The sequence below is a fragment of the Chiloscyllium plagiosum genome, chromosome 29 (genome assembly GCF_004010195.1).
Source record: "Chiloscyllium plagiosum isolate BGI_BamShark_2017 chromosome 29, ASM401019v2, whole genome shotgun sequence".
Taxonomy (NCBI): Eukaryota; Metazoa; Chordata; class Chondrichthyes; order Orectolobiformes; family Hemiscylliidae; genus Chiloscyllium; species Chiloscyllium plagiosum.
In genome coordinates, this window is record NC_057738.1 from 20,686,228 (window position 1) to 20,693,212 (window position 6,985).

The 6,985-nt window shown below is 43.3% G+C and overlaps 1 protein-coding gene across 1 annotated transcript in view; it reads right to left on the minus strand.

The window, feature by feature from the left end:
- ropn1l (rhophilin associated tail protein 1-like) overlaps positions 1-1,437 on the minus strand; it is a 58,366-nt gene extending 56,929 nt beyond the window's left edge. The window contains exon 1 of the mRNA XM_043719240.1: positions 1,406-1,437. The gene's annotated coding sequence lies outside the window, so the exon portion shown is untranslated. The remainder of the gene's footprint in view (positions 1-1,405) is intronic.
- Between the last annotated feature and the right edge of the window lie 5,548 nt (positions 1,438-6,985).

Below are 6,985 nucleotides of genomic sequence, written 5' to 3' on the forward strand. Positions count from 1 at the left end.
AAAACTAACGTACCAGTCTGCTGCAGGAAGGTGCGATTGCAACTCAAAGGTTTTAGACAAAGCCAGAACCCCTCAATTAACACACTCTCTCTGCTTGTTTTGATTGATGACGACACATGCAAAAATTGCCAAAACAAGCATACCCTTTGGTAGACTTTGAAAATCAATCTGGAACTAAAAATCTCCATATCAGACTGCAGTGGTTCAAGAAGGCAGCTAACGACCATCTTCCCAAGGGCAACTAGGACTAGACAGTAAATGCTGGCCCTGACAGCGATGCCCACATCCCATGAATGAATAGCAACAAATAAGCAAATTCTGTAGAGCAATAGGTCCTGCCCATTCTGCTCTATCTATGCAGCAAGAGCTGTACTGAGTACTAGCCTCAGAACATAACCACTTTTACCTCAGCTCTCTTTGAAAGCATTGGAAGACCATGACAATGTACCAGACACTGAGATACTGACCTGAGCTGGCAGGCTTAGCATCCACAACAAATTGAGACAGTCACCAAATTGGGCTGGTCTAACACTGACTTACCAAAGCATCGTTTCTGAGGAGAGCATGGATCAGGGGTTTAGTTTATGCGGTTCAAAGACCACGCTACAAGGAATTTTTGAAATTGACCTGGGAGAAGCTCACTCAGAAAAGAACACCTGGCACAACCAAATAAAAAGTGGTGTGGTCTCCTTCCAGTGCATATCAGAGGCTGAGAAAACCCAAGGAGAGGCAATCTCAAGCCAACACATCATGTAAAAATCAATTGCCTATGGTATCCTGTCCTCTGTGCAGCAGAACCCCTCAGATACTGATCAACCTGAGCAGCCATCCAAACACCCCAGAGGATGAACATGGTGACCTTAACCTCGTAGGGTTTTTTTTATATATTCACTCACAGGATATAAGTGTCTCTGGCCAGGCCAGCATTTATTGGCAATAGGACAGTTTAGAGCCAACCCACAATGCGATGGGTTTGAAGTCATGTCTGGGCCAGACCAGGTAAGGATAACAGATTTCCTTCCTTAAAAGGACATGAGAGAACCAGTTGGGTTTTTCTGCCAATGACAATGGTTTCATGGTCATCATTAGGCCCTTAACCTCAGATTCTTCAAGAAGAGGAGTTACCAGAGATGGTGTAGATCTGGAACTCACTGCCTGAAGAAATGACAGAGGAACAAATCCTCACTGCGTTTAAAATGTAACCTACAGGACTAAGGGTGAGGAAAAGGGAAAGTGGGATTTGCCAGCAGAGGCACAATGGGCAGAACGGACTCATTCTACAGCCCCACGCTGTACGTGATGCCCCCCCACCCTGACTGTGCCAATGTGTGTTGCCTGTGAGTGTATGAGAGGCCCGGCCGGCCCCAAGGAAACAGTGATGGCCAGTTACCAGCTGCCACCTTACCTGCCCGGCTCCGGCCGCTCCGCTCTGGTGGGCGGGGCCAGCGGGAAGCTGTGTTGCCATAGGACACCGGTTACTCGGGCAACCATTGTGTTCGTCTGGTTGCTCGGTTACCGGGCAGCACGCGGATGTTAGCTGACGTCACGCACAATGATGTGTGAGACTGAGCTGGAACAACTTGGACTATGCCATGGCAAGTAGGTCAGTACAACTCAATATTGGTCAGGGCTGTACAGTTCAGTCTGCTGTCGTATAATTCATTCCACTGCATATACTTCAGTGCAGAATAATTCGTTACAACTCAATTTAGTGCAATGCAGTGCAGTTTAATTCAATTCAATGTAGTATAATACATGATTCGGAGATGCCGGTGTTGGACTGGGGTGTACAAAATTAAAACTCACACACCAGGTTATAGTCCAACAGGTTTAATTGGAAGCACACTAGCTTTCGGAGCGACGCTCCTTCAATCACCTGATGAAGGAGCGTCGCTCCGAAAGCTAGTGTGCTTCCAATTAAACCTGTTGGACTATAACCTGGTGTTGTGTGATTTTTAACTTAGTATAATACAGTTCAACTCCATATATTTCAGTGCAGTATAATTCAATGCAATTCAAAAAGGTTCAGTTAAACTCAATGTAGTTCAAATACCATGCTGTATAATTTAATTCAGTTCAGTATAGTACAATTCAGTTCAGCTCCACATATTTTCGTGCACTATAACTTGGTACAACTCAATTTAGTTCTGTAAGGTTTGGTTTCAGCCTCAAAGCCTTCAAGAAGACTCAAGTCAGATTCACCCGATCCCAGGGCAAGTTCTGGTCAATCCCTCTATTAAGATCCACAGAGTAATCCTCTGAAATGTAGGGCACTTCCCTGTTTCAGGGAGCCACCTCTTATCTCAGGCTGATATCAATGCAGTAATCCAATCTGTGAACACCACCAAGATGCTCCCAGGGACGATCATCTACCACAATTGTGACATCTTTGCTGTTATCAAAATCTTTGTATTTAAGGCAGTTATCCTCCAACTCTTCTATGTGAAGCCGAAACTTAGACTACATTGACATCATCTCAGGGCCCTTTATAAAAACCATTAATGCCGTCTGAGAAGAATTCTCTGCATCAGTTGGGGAGACAGATGGACAAACATCAGCATCCTTGAAGGAATTAAATAGCACCAGGATCCAGGTCATTATCATTCGAAACCAATTCCACTTGGCTGGCCATGTGCTTAGGATGCTGGAGTAAATCTTCTTCGTCCAGCCCACAGAAGGCATTAGAGTCATAGAGGTGTACAGCATGAAAACAGACCAACTCATCCATGCTGACCAGATATCCTAAATTAATCTAGTCCCATTTGCCAATAACTGGCCCATATTCCTTTAAACAATTCCTATTCATGTACCCTTCCAGAAGCCTTTTAAATGTTGTAATTCTACTAACCTCCATCACTTCCTCTGGCTGCTAATTCCACACAAGTACCACCTTCTGTGTGAAAAGCTTGCCCCTTGGGTCCCTTTCAAATTTTTCCTTTCTCACCCTAAACCCCCAACCCAGGGAAAAGACCATATCTATTTATCCTATTCATGCCCCTCATGATTTTATAAACCTCTATAAGGTCATCGCTCAGTCTCTGATGCTCCAGGGAAAACAGCCCCAACCTTTTCAGCCCCTCTCTATAGCTCAAACCAACATCCTTGTAAATCTTTTATGAACCCTTTCAAGTTTCATAACATCCTTCCAATAAGAGGGAGGCCAGAATTGCATACAATATTCCAAAAGTGGCCTAACCAATGTCCTGTACAGCTGCAACATGACCTCCCAACTTTTATACTCAGTATACTGACCAATAAAGGAAAGCATACCAAATGCCTTTTTCACTCTCCTATTTTCCTACAACTCCACTTTCATGGAGCTATGAACCAGCACTCCAAGGTCTTTTTGTTCAGCAACACTCCCCAGGACCTTACCATTAAGTATATATATCCAGCCCTGATTTGCCTTTGCAAAATGCAGCACTTCTAATTTATCTAAATTAAATGCCATCTATCACTCCTCAGTGCGTTGACCCATCTCGCCAAGTTCCCATTTTACTCTCAGGTAATTTTCTTCGCTGTCCACTACACATCAAATTTTGGTGCCAGCTGCAAGCATACTAACTATACCTCCTGTGTTCATATGCCAATCATTTATGTAAATGATGAAAAGCGGTGGACTCAGCACTGATGCTTGTGACACACCACTGGTCACAGGCCTCCAGTCTGAAAAGCACCCCTCCACCACCACCCTCTGTCACCTCCCTTCAAGCCAGTTCTGTATCCAAAAGGCTAGTTTTCCCTGTATTACATGTAATCTTCGAACCAGTCTGCCATAAAGGGAACCTTGTTGAATGCCTTACTGAAGTCCATGTAGAACACGTCCACTGCTCTGCCCTCATTAATCCTCTTTGATACTTCTTCAAAAAATTCAATCGAGTTAGTGAGACCTGATTTCCCACGCACAAAGACATGTTGATTTCCCACGCACAAAGACATCCCCAATCAGTCCTTGCCAATCGAAATACATGTAAATCCTATCCCTCAGGATTCCCTCCAACAACTTACCCACCACCAATGTCAGGCTCACTGGTCTATAGTTTCCTGGCTTTTTCTTACCACCTTTCTTAAACAGTAGCACCACATTAGCTGATCTCCAGTCTTTCAGCACCTCACCTATTACTACTGATGATCCAAATATCTCAGCAAGGGGCCCAGTAATCATTTCACGAGTTTCCCACAGAGTTCTAGGGTACGCCTGATCAGTCCCTGGGGATTTATCCACCTTTATATGTTTTAAGTCATCTAGCACCTCCTCTGAAATATGGACATTTTTCAAGATGTTACCATCTATTTCCCCACATTCTGTATCTTCCATGTTCTTCTACACAGTGAACACTAATGCAAAATACTCATTTAGGATCTCCCCCATCTCCTGCGGTTCCACACATTGGCTTCCTTGCTGATCTTTGAGCGACCTTATTTTCTCCTTAGTTACCCTTTTGTCCTTAATGTATTTATAAAATTCCTTTGGATTCTCCTTAACCCTATTTTTTTCCCTCCTGATTTCCCTTTTAAGTATACTCCCACTACCTTTATAGTCTTCTAAGGATTCACTCAACCTCTGCTATGTATATCTGACATATGCTTCCTTCTTTTTCTTGACCAAAATATCAATTTCTCTAGTTATCCAGCATTCCCTAGACCTACCAGCCTTGCCTGTTACCGTAACAGGAATATATTGCCTCTGGACTCTCGTTATCTCATTTTTGAAGGCTTCACATTTTCTAGCTGTCCCTTTACCTATGAACATCTGCCCCCAATCAACTTTTGAAAGTTAGAATGACAGGAGGACAAAGAAATGATTTCAAAGACTCTCTGAAGGCTCCCCTCAAAACATGCAATGTAGATGCAACATCAATGCCTGGGAGACTCTCATTCAGAAATCAACTTGGAGGTATAGAAAGACATAATTCTTCAAGAACACCAGTTGGCAAGAGGAAAAGGAATCTGAGAAAGTAAGGCCAGCAATCTCAAAGCTAAGGAACAATTCTACCTTCCTGGAAACATCTACCAAATATGTGTTGGAGATGTGGCTCTAGGATCAGGCTCATCAGTCATGCAAGGATCCACAGTACCCATGACCCATAATATGGAATTTTCCTAGGTGGACAATCATACATGATAGGGAGTGATTGCCAATGATGAATTTAGTAATCATTCAGTTCCATTCAATACAGTTCCTTCAGGAATGAGGAAGAAGGGCTTATGCCCGAAATGTCAATTCTCCTTCTCCTTTGATGCTGCCTGACCTGCTGCGCTTTTCCAGCAACACATTTTTAAGCTCTGATCCCCAGCATCTGCAGTCCTCACTTTTTTCTAGATAATTCTATACTGTTCAGTTCAATATAATTCAGTACAACGCAACATAATGTAGTACAATTCAATGCAATTCAATACAGTATAATTCAAAACAATTTGATACAGTAAGTCTGTGGAGGTCAATACAGTTCAGTTTGGTGTAATTTGGAGCAAGGCGCTTCAGTACAGTATACAATTTAGTAGAGTTTTGCAGTTGTTATGGGTATGTTTTCCAAGCCAGGAATTTGATTTGCAGATGTTTAGTCCCCTTTCTAGGGACATCCTCAGTGCTGTGGAGCCTCCTGCAAAGCACTGCTATACTGTGTAGGTTGGAATTTATTTGGTTTCATTCCCGCTACTTCCAGTTGCTCGTTGCAGTGATAGGTATATTGGGTGTAGATCAATGTGTTTATTGTTGGAGTCCATGGAAATTTGCTAAGCTTCTAGGAATTCTTCGACTGTCTTCTGTTTGGCTTGTCCTATAATTGTTGTGTTGTTCAGTTGAATTTGTGGCTCTTGTCATCTGTGTGTATAGATTCTCTGGATTGCTGGTCGTGGCGTTTGGTAGCTAGTTGATGCTCATGAATGTGTTGTCTGCCTGTTTGTCATATATAGTGTTTCATGCAGACTCTGCATGGAATCTTGTATTCCACGTTTGTCCTGCACATGATGAGTATTGGGTCCTTGTTCTGGTGAGTTGTTACCTGAGCGTGGCTGTTGGTTTATGTGCTGTCATAAATCCAAGAAGCCAAACAGAGGACAGCCAGAGAATTCCTAGAAGTTTGGCACATTTCTACGGACTCCATCAATAAACACATTGACCTAGAGCCAATATACCAACCACTGCAACGAGCAACCGGAACTGGCAACCGGAAGAACATAGAACATAGAAAGGTACAGCACAGAATAGTACCCTTAGGCCCACAATGTTTTGCCGAGACTGAATCCTAATGTAAAATATAGTAACTTAACCTACGCACCCCTCAACTCTCTGCTATCCATGTGCATGTCCAACAGTCGCTTAAATATCTCCAATGTCTCTGCTTCCACCACCTCAAATGGCAATGCATTCCATGCATTCACAACTCTCTGCGTAAAGAGCTTACCTCTGATATTTCCTTTAAACCTTCCTCCTAATATCTTCAAACTATGACTTCTCGTACCAGTCAATCCTGCCCTGGGGAAAAGTTTCTGGCTATTGACTCTATCTATTCCTCTCATTATTTTGTACACCTCGATCAGGTCTCCTCTCTTCCTCCTTCTCTCCAGAGAGAAAAGTCCGAGCTTATTCAACCTTTCATACGGTAAGCTCTCCAGTTTCAGGCAGCATCCTGGTAAACCTTCTTTGCATGCTCTCCAAAGCCTCTGTATCTTTCCTATAGTAGGGCGACCAGAACTGGACACAATATTCCAAGTATGGTCTCACCAGGGACTTATACAGCTGCAGCAAAACCTCGCGGCTCTTAAACTCGGTACCCCTGTTAATGAAAGCCAAGACACCATATGCTTTCTTAACAACCCTATCCACTTGGGTGGCAACTTTGAGGGATCTATGTACTTGCACACCCAGATCCCTCTGCTCCTCCACACTGCCAAGAATCCTGTCTTTAATCCTATATTCAGCGTTCGAGTTCAACCTTCCAAAATGCATCACTTTGCATTTATCCATCTGCCAGTTCTCAGC